The following is a 10,572-nucleotide window of genomic DNA, read 5'->3' as shown; positions in this document are numbered from 1 at the left end:
GAGGTCTGGTTTTGGGCTGGTAAAGCTCTGGGTTGGGTTGTCTTTTGTGGGGAGTTCGGGCGGGTTCTAGAAGATGGTTGAGATTGTGATAAAATAACAATATTCTCCTTCTCCACATAATTGGGTAGTCTCAGGATTGTTTTGCAAGACATCATTCTCTTCTTGAAGGATCGAGAACCTCGTACCTGGCACTGTCATGGCAGTATCTTTTGCATTTAGCGCATTACCTCCTGCATTGCTTGTACTAGCTCCCATTTTGCCCACCTTCTTGCCACGCGTAGGACGCTGGACCAGCATCCAAGGTCCGTAGGTGTCATTATCATGTTGGATGACTTTTTTGCCCTTTTCATTTTCTGTAATGGCAACATTACCCCTTTCTTGACTCTGACTCTTCTGATCCTCCTCTTGTCTTTCCTCTACTACACCAGCAGTTGTCGCCGCTGTTATTCCGTCCGTTTCAGCCGCTTTTTGTGACGTCGCACAGTTGGATTTTTCATGTCCTGCCATTCCACAGTTAAAACATATACAATGGAGTCCTTTATATTCAACTCGATATTTTGTTCCATTAATTGAATATTGTGAAACTAGAGGTTCAGTCAGGTTCAATTCCACACACAGCCGTGCAAATTTACCTCTGCATTTTTCTGCAGTATGAGTGTCCACTCTCATGGTTCTCCCCACTATGTTTTCAATTCTTTTTAACATGTCCTCATCGTAATACTCAATAGCCAGGCCAGGTAGTCTTACCCATGCCGCTATCCTGTCAATGGTTACCTCTAACGGATTGAAATCAGGTTGCCAAAAGCGAATGGAGAGATAATGATAAAAAATCTTCCATGGTCCTCCTGTTAAGGCAAAATCTAGGTCCTCCTGTAAAAAGAACCTAACGATAAAGAAATCGTTTCCAATATTGATGACGTCAATGCTTCCCATCTTGCTCCACAATGCCTCAAGCTTCCTCGTCAGTACCGCTAGGGAGATACGACGACCTAAAAGTTTAACAATCAAACATTCCCACCACGGGTTTCTTAGAGACTTCATGGCTGCTTCATTTATAACAATGTTGTAAATGCCAGCAACTTTTTCTACCCTTATGCTTGGTTCTTGGTCTTTGTCATCTCTTGCCTTGTTCTATTTTTTATTTACTTCTCGCTCTCCATTACACTTTTCTGTCAATTCTTCCTCCGATTCAGAGAAACTATCATCCTCTTCCATTGCCATTGGTACTCTTCCTCTTCTAACCATGTCATTGAAAAACCTGGCTGGGAGTTTAGGTTGAACCATACACCCAGGATTATCTCGCATCCATTCTTCCTTCCTTGGAACCAGTGATTCTGTGCCTGTGAAGGTGTGCACCTCCCCTCCTATTTGGACCTTCTTCATTCTTTTGGACGAGCTTGACTCATGGGCGCGGGAGTGTCCCCCCTAGTAAAGCCTCCTTTCATCGGAGATGACAATAAAGTCACACAAGGAAACGAGAGAAAGGGTCACTATACGGAAAGAAAGAGAAAAGGAAAATTTCAGTCTTTTTCTTCTTATTTGAGCTTTATCCAAAATACCATAGCAACACCAGCTAGAAATTGCTTTTCTTTTGCTTGAATGATAATGGGCTGGATTATGAATTCGTTTTTCATTCAGCAGTCTTGGAAGCACTTTGTTTTTTTAGTTGGGCTACTTGTCTTCTTTATTTAGGTTGCACAATAAACATAAGCCTACAACACTAAAGAATTTTATCAAAACACTTTTAGACTATCAATCCAATTAACACCATATTTGTCATCACAAAAAATGTTATTATATACTTACTTAACTCAACACCTTCTAACTATTTTCTTAATTTATTTAAAAAAAAACTTTGTTTTTTCATCATTTGTATGTTTTCAAAAAAGTATATATATAGTTTGAAAAATGAATTACAATTCTTAATCATTACTCTATAATTAAATTCATATTATATAATTATAAAATATTTATTTCTTAATTTTTTTGTCTAAAAAAACATAATTATCTTCTATTATATTTTCATCATAATAAAGGACAAATAGAGTTCACCCAGCTAATTTAAAAAACATATGAAACATTGATGTATAATTTAATTTGTGATTCAGTCTTTATCACTTAGTTTTTTCTTAATTTAGTCCATATAAGTATATATTAGGAAATTTATAAAGACTCAATTAGAAGTTTATAATTTGACTTTAGTTAATATAGTAAGGATAAGGTATATTTTTGTCCCTAAAGTTTGGCAAAAGTTTTAAAAATACATTTAAGTTTTATTTTGTTTTAGCTTTATCCCAAAAGTTTTTTATTTACATCAAATATATCCTTAACGGCTAAATTTTCAAAAAATTTAAGACCAATCTAACAATAATGCATGAAAATTATACTTGATTTGCTTGTGTTGAAAGTTGTTCTTATAAAATTGTTGTTAAATTGATCTTTAATTTTTTTGAAAAATTAGTCATCAGAAATATATTTGATACAAATAAAAAATTTTTGGGATAAAATTAAAATAAAATAAAACTTAAAGATATTTTTAAAATTTTTGTCAAAATTCAGAGACAAAAAATACACTTCACCGATACAGTAAATACTTTACACTTCAATCACGAGAGTTTTTATTCAAATATTAGAAATAATATATATATTGAACTTAGTCATTTGTCTGCAATGCAATCATATTATCTGTTCTCCAGATAATATTGCTAAACATGTTTTAATTGAATTTAGGACATAATATTATGAAATATAAATTCGCTATGACGCTTTAGCTATCCTCTTTCATTTGGATTGATTCTAACTATTCTATTCAAACAATTATTGTAGTTAAATAAATCCCTAATTCCTAAATAGAATTTGGAAGAGATCATTATTTAGTTATTAATTTAATAAATATGAATAGAAAAGAGAACAGAAGGGAGATATAACTAACAAACGGAAGAAAAGAGAAGGTTATGATTCTTTATTGCTTCCTTAATTGCCTCCGGTAAGACAAAAAGATCGAGATTCTTTAATATACTTTTGTCACGAATAATTCTTTAATAGTTCGTTTCTTACTATGTAGAAACTAGAATGATTAGATGATTCTTTCTCACCTCACTCAAGTGATGATGGAAATGGTAAATAAGAAGAGAGATGCTCTGAAAAATAGGACGAGGAGATTTGTCATGTACACTGTTGGAGGAGGCCTGGTAGATAAGAAAAATATAAAGGTCAAAAAAAAAAAAAATTCAAAAGAATATCATTGAGAAAAAGAGAAACACAAAAGTAGTATATGGTTCTTTAATTAGAGGTCACAAGAGAGCAAAGTATATGGTTCTACACTTCTACTTGTATCTGTATAGAAAAAAAGAAGGAAGGTAATATATATATGGTGAATTCTATGATGTAGAAAGAGAGAATTTTCTATACCTATATATATTTGTTGTCAATAGAAAAAATTGCCAAGTGTCCAGAGAGAAAAAACTTAAAAAACAATATTTGCTATTGTAGAATTTTTTTGTTTTTGTTGCTTCTTGATGTTTAATAACTAAATGTAATAAATATTTATTTAATTAGTAATTATAAAAAAGATGTTGGATTTTTTATTTTTTATTTTTTTTTTGTGAATTCTATTTATTTGGATCAAACCACATTTATAAATAAAAATTAAAAATATAGACCTAAATTTTATAAAATATTTTATATGTATTAAAGCATATATTAAGTATGGTGAAACAGAAAAAAAAAAGTTTCCTTCTAAGATGTTCACAAGAAATATATAATTTTTTTATGGTAATTAGACATTTTTTTTAGAATAATAATTAACAAAATTTATATTAAAATACTAATTAAATTAAATAATTATTTAAAATAACTGTCAAAATTTATTAGAAATACTAAAACCGTAATAATTTGGTTAAAAATTTGAGAAAGTAATATATATTTAAAAAAATAATAATGATTACTGTTTAAAAGGTTAAAAAATTTTCATAAACAATAATTATAGTAAATAATATAAAATTTGCAATATATGTAAATACGATTTTAATACTTGATATGTGAATTAATTAAATTTATCTTATAATTAAAAATTAACACATAATAAATTAAAAATAATTAATTATTCATCTATTAACTTAAAAATTAAAATACAATATAAAATATTATTTAATATTGTAAAATAGATAAATTTAAATTTAAATTAGTATTCAAGTCACATATATTAAATAAAAATTATATTTGCGTATATCACAAATTTTATATTATTTACTATAACTATTATTTATGTATATTTTTTAACCTTTTAAACTGTAAACATATTATTTTTTTAAATATATATTACTTTCTCAAATTTTTTAACCAAATTATTACTCTTGTGGTATTTCTAATAAATTTTGACAGTTATTTTAAATAATTATTTAATTTAATTAATATTTTATTATAAATTTTGTTAATTATTATTCTAAAAAAATGTCGAATTACCATAAAAAAATTTATGTATTTCTTATGAACATCTTAGAAGGAGATTTCTTTTTTTTGTTGCACCATACTTAATACATGCTTTAATACATATAAAACATTTTATAAAATTTAGGTCTATATTTTTAATTTTTATTTATAAATGTGGTCTGATCCAAAATAAATAGAATTCACAAAAAAAAATAAAAAGTCCAACATATTTTTTATAATCACTAATTAAATAAATATTTATTATATTTAGTTATTAAACATCAAGAAGCAACAAAAATAAAAAAATTCTGCAATGGCAAATATTATTTTTTAAGTTTTCTCTTTCTAGACACTTGACAATTTTTTTTATTGACAACAAATATATATAGGTGTAGAAGATTCTCTCTTTCTACATCATAGAATTCACCTGTATATATAGCCTTCACTATTACATGTTTGGCAAATGACATATAGCATAGCAGATTAATTAATTTTAATTTGTATTTTTTATATATGGAGGGACCAAATCCAATTTCAAGTGCACGTGGAATCACGTCAGGAAATCCAGGTTTGTTCTTATCCATATAAATTTCCTTATTATAGCCGAGTTTGATTTGTATATATGTAACTGATCTTGCTAGCAATTGAAAATGAATGGTAGGAATTAGCTTAACTTGGATGAGAGACAGAATAACTATTTAGTATTGATTATTAGTAATTTTGAGTTGACTTATTAGTGTTGGTTTGAATAAGTTTTTACTTAAAAAAGTAAGTTTTTCAAAAATACTTTTATTAAAAAAAATAAATTATTTACATTTTTTTTAGCATTAACAATACCTTGATTTAAAAAAAATAAAAATAAAAGATGTTTTTAATATTTAAATTTTTTTATAAAAATCTATCCAAAAGTAAAATATTTTTTATCTATTAAAATTTAAAAAAAAAAAAGATAAAAAGGTAAATACTTTTCTAAAGTCAATCTAAAAATGACCTTAAATGTGATGATGTCAACAGACAATGCAAGCAGCTCTGAAGCACTACTGAGGGCAGTGCGCAATGGGGACATACATAATACTCGGAAATTCCTGAAAGATAATCCGGGAGCATTGAATGCAAAGATCACGCCCGATGGCGAAAGACCACTTCATGTTGCAGCTTTATTTGGGCATGTGCACATTGTAGAGCATTTACTGGAATTGATTTCAGAAAATGATCTTGAATTGCTAAATAATTTTGGTATGTCAGTATTGCTATTCGCTATTTACAGTTGGGATGAGAGTATCAACATTAAGATTGCAAAATGCATGGTTGACAAAAACCAGCGGTTGCCTATCGCTGCCGCCGGTGATTGGCTTCCGGTGACATGGGCTCTTCAATTGGGCCAAATTCAAACATGTCGGTACCTTTACTCAGTCACACCCTTTGAAGCATTGCTGCCTGAAAACGGGGATTACGGCGCTGATCTTCTGGCGTTGTTCTACTACTCCAAGATGTTTGGTAAGTGTTAGATATGTATCTCTTCATAACAGATTAAACTTTTTAGATAAATACTTTATAAAACTTTTATGATTAAAAAAAAAAATCTAGAATTCAATCCTTATTCATTTTTTTCACGAATAGATTTGGCTCTGGAGTTGGTGAGGCGTTGCCCAAGATTAGTAATAAGGAGCCACGCATTAAGGGATAACTTTTTGGTGATATTAGCAAAAACACCTTCCTCATATCCCCAGCTACCATTCTGGAAACGATGCTTGTATTCACGTAAGCAATTAACTTTTTCTTTCTTCTCTTCATACTTCACACTCATCAACTAAGCTATATATAATAAATTCATGATAGGTATCCAAGTGCACCTACAACCTCCATCTTTCCTGAATCAACTTGTCATTCCCGTTTCAGAAACTAATCAAACAACACACCATCATAATAAAGGCACCTTGCATCTCCGCCAGGTGAGTGAGTTTCTTGTGCTATTGCACAAATTTTTCTAAATCTGTTCTAGTTATATTTGTTAAACAAATCCAAAAGCTTTATGGTATAGTCACCAAAAAAAAAAAGCTTTATGGTACAACGTTATCTTTTATAAAATGCAAAATAAAGAATTTTGTACTTTTCACTTTTGTACTTTTGAACAGTACGAAGGACTCTTCAAAAAATTTTACTAAATAAGGTTTAATTGTTTGTTACTTTTTACTATTTCATTAAATTTTTAATTAAATCTTTTTAGTTTAAAAATATGTAATTAAATTTTTATATCAAATAAAAATTTATAATTAAATTTTTACTAGTATTAAAAAATGATAAATTAAATAATATATATTTATATATAAATATATAGTGATTAAATTTTAGTGTGCATATAATATTTTTAAAAGAACAATTATCTTAAAATATTTTATTTTTTTAAGAGTACTTCACAATTCATCCTCTATTAAACTCAAAAATGCTTATTTTAAAAAGAATTATTTTTTAACAAAAGAAAGTTAAAAAGGAGTTAATTAAAAATTTTTATTTAATATAAAAATTTTATTATAAATTTTTAAATTATAAAATCTAATTAAAAATTTAACAAAATTATAAAAATTAATAAAATAATTAACTTTAAATATAATACTGTACAATTCAAGTAACTATTATTTATATTATAATTTTATTGGTGATGTTGCATTTCTTTATGAGAAGTGCTAGGAGTTAGATTTTGTGATTTATAGCCATCAATTAGCTATTATTAACAATTTTAATGGTGTGAGATTATATCTAATTATGTGAAATTATTCATTTTTTTTTGCTGGATAAGTGATGGCTGGATTTTGCTAGTAGACAATGATTTTTGTAAACAATGTGAACAATAAATTTTAAAATGGACCAATAAAGTAAAAAAATATTTCATCCCCAAATTACCTCCTAAACCTTAACATTAAGATAACCACATGCATACCAAATAAATTGAACATCCAGCTATTGTTAACTGTGCATAAATAAATCGAATCAAAAGAAATAACCATCCAATTAAAAATAATGAATATAATCATCTGCATATCTATTAAATTGAACATATTATTATTCACATATTTAGTATTCTCATTCTGTACTTCTTCTTTTAATAAAAGTACTGTCCCCTTTCTCTTCCTTTATTTTCTTTTCGATAAATGTGTTAATTTTATTTAGGTGGTGTTTTAACTTTTAAGTGTTTTGTTTGTTTCTTATTTATTTATTTTTACTCATAGATACTCTATTCTACTATGATACATGGATAGTTTGTTTGTTTGAAAACCATAGGAATAATGAAGGAAATATATGAAGCAAAGTTAACTGATGAGCAATCTCGTATGTTGCTACGTGCTGCGTGCAATGCAATTTCTCCGGAAAATCAAGAAGAAATCTCAAAAAGTGGAATGGAGGAGGCGATACTTATGGCAGCACAACGAGGGAATGCCACATTAGCATTAAAGGCGCAATTTAGCCTTTTGTGGACATGGACCAAAGATGAAAGGCGCATATTTTCTGTTGCTGTTCAGTATCGCCAAGCAAGTGTTTACAATCTTCTTCATGGTCTTATTCTCAAGCCTTTATTTCCAAGCTCCGATGACGCCTATGGCAATTATATGCTTCATATCGCAGGAATGCTAGCTCCACCAGAACAGCTTAATCCTATTCCCGGGGCACTTTTACAAATGCAACGAGAACTTCAATGGTTCAAGGTATACTATAATCATATATTATTTCAAATAAATGAAATAAAATTACTTCAACTCTCCACATCATTTTTTTCTGATTTACATAAAAGAATTTATCAAAATATTATAATAACTCTAAACCATAAAAAATGTTTTTGAAAATTTTAAATGTTTGACAAATATTTAAAAAAAAAATCAAAATGATGAAAACATCGTCCTCAAAAAGTTAAAAATTTAAAATCATATTTTGATGTGGCGTTTTGTGATCTTTTATTAATGACTGAAATTTTTTCAAAAAATGAACAAAAAGTCTTATGATTGAATTTTATTCGAACTTCTACATAAGTCTTCGAAATAGTTATCGAAATCATTTTACAAAAATAACAAACAAATATATAGATTGTTTGTCAAATATAAATATTATTTGAGACTTATACAAAAAAATATTTTTTACTATTTTTTCATATTTTTAAATCTTTTGAAGATATTTTTGTTCGTTTAATTTGTTTAGGAATAATAATTTTATCAATACCTAAATTTTTTGACAACAGTTTTTTTATAGCCTGCTCTCATAATAAATTTACCAATAATTGAGTAGCTTCCAATATAGCTAATGAATATTAGAATAAAATCAATTTGATTTATGCAAGTGTACCAAATTATTCCAATAATAAAACCCAATAGATTTTATTGAGCAGTTAACAATCGTCAAATAATAAATTTTAATACAAGTTCTTATTTTTTGGTATTAAAAATATTTAATAACAAAAAAAATTAATTATAATTTATTTTATTTAATATTTATTAATACGTTTAATAATTAATGAAAATTAAATAAAAAAATTTTTGAGTGTTTTTTTTTTTGCCAATTTAACATTAGCGTACCTTAGCCTACGTTTGTTTACAAAGGCAGGACACTGTCACTGAGACACAAAATCGTGTTTGCCAAGGGAGACATGAACAAAGACAATGTGTCCAGAAACACTGAATTAGTATATTTTGTGTCCATCCTGACAGAAAGGACACGGAGACACTAACAAGGAACACAATTTATTTTTTATTTTTTCTTTCATTATTTTTGTTAATTTTTCATAATTATATTTTTTATTGTTATATTTTTTATCTCAAATTTTTTGAATGAAAAAAAAATGAGAATAAATTGAATTTTCATAATTTGTTCTAGTTTATCATCAAACAGAATACAAGAATATAAAATATTGTGTCTCTCTCCATCAGTATCTTATCCTATCCTGTGTCTTCCTATCTATTCCTAGAAACAAACACGGCCTTAATTTCATGGAGTCGTCTATGTGTAGGAAGTGGAGAGTATCACGCCACCTAACGTAAAGCAACAATTGAACAATGACAATTTGACACCTAGAGAATTGTTCACAAAGGAACATAAGGAGTTAGTGAAAGAAGGTGAGAAATGGACCAAAGGAACGGCCGGTTCTTGTGGTGTTGTAGCAGCTCTTGTAGCTACCATCACTTTTGCTGCTGCTTTCACTGTTCCCGATGGCAATGACCAAATCAAGGGATATCCAATTTTCTTGCATAAAAATCTATTTATGCTGTTTATAATATCAGATGCAGTGTCACTCTTCTCTTCCACAACTTCACTGCTTATGTTTCTGGGGCTCCTCACTTCTCGCTATGCAGAAGATGATTTTCTCAAGTCACTGCCCACAAAGCTCATCATAGGCCTTTCCGCTATGTTTATCTCTCTTGCAACTATGATGGCTGCCTTTTGTACCGCTCTTTTCCTTATGCTCCAACACCGATCATGGATTGTTATTTCCATAACCTTTCTTGCTTCCATTCCGGTTGCTTTATACATTTGGTTGCAGTTTCCATTGCTTGTTCTCATCTTATGGACCAAGCATATTTGATAGAAATATTAAGCCTTGGCTTTGAGACTAAAAGCTAGTTAAATAGCTATAGTGTGCTGTTGAACTTTGATGAATTCTTATTTTGTTTGAGCATTTCAATGTAATTATCATTTGGTTTATAGTTTCCACTTCTTTGCATTGCAATGTAATGGATCATATTCTTTTGTCTTCCTGACTTTATGAACAAATAATTATATAAAAATTTTCTCACACCTCACAAACTTTCAAATACCAGCAGTACCAGCTTTAATACCAAATATAAATATAATACTCACAATTTATTGGTCCCAATATTACTAACTCACTTATAATATATATCACTCAAACTCACTAACAATCATAAGAGTACAAGAGAGAAGTTTTGAAATAAACACAAAATTTTTAATTCATGGAGAGATAATTCAAATACATGAGTTTCAAACTTTTATATAGGTAAAATATAAAGACATACTTAATTGTTAAGAAAGATTATTATTGGCTATGAACAATTACATATAAGTTGTAATGAAGGTGATGAGACTTGTAGAAAGTTCAACTTGCTACACTAGTTATTTTTGATAAATTTGATGACTCAT

General features: G+C 28.4%; 1 pseudogene across 1 annotated transcript; it reads left to right on the top strand.

Moving 5' to 3' along the window:
• The first annotated feature begins 5,417 nt into the window (after positions 1-5,417).
• On the top strand, positions 5,418-10,148 carry LOC107616490 (uncharacterized; annotated as a pseudogene). The gene is made up of 5 exons (XR_015899744.1): positions 5,418-5,928; positions 6,052-6,192; positions 6,271-6,383; positions 7,689-8,132; positions 9,425-10,148. The product of XR_015899744.1 is annotated as an uncharacterized LOC107616490 (transcript).
• Positions 10,149-10,572: the final 424 nt, after the last annotated feature.

Source organism: Arachis ipaensis, chromosome B9, assembly GCF_059453495.1.
Source record: "Arachis ipaensis isolate K30076 ecotype BB chromosome B9, ASM5945349v1, whole genome shotgun sequence".
In the NCBI taxonomy this organism is placed as follows: Eukaryota; Viridiplantae; Streptophyta; class Magnoliopsida; order Fabales; family Fabaceae; genus Arachis; species Arachis ipaensis.
The sequence above is the reverse complement of the archived record's forward strand: the minus strand, read 5'-3'. Positions and strand labels throughout refer to the sequence as shown.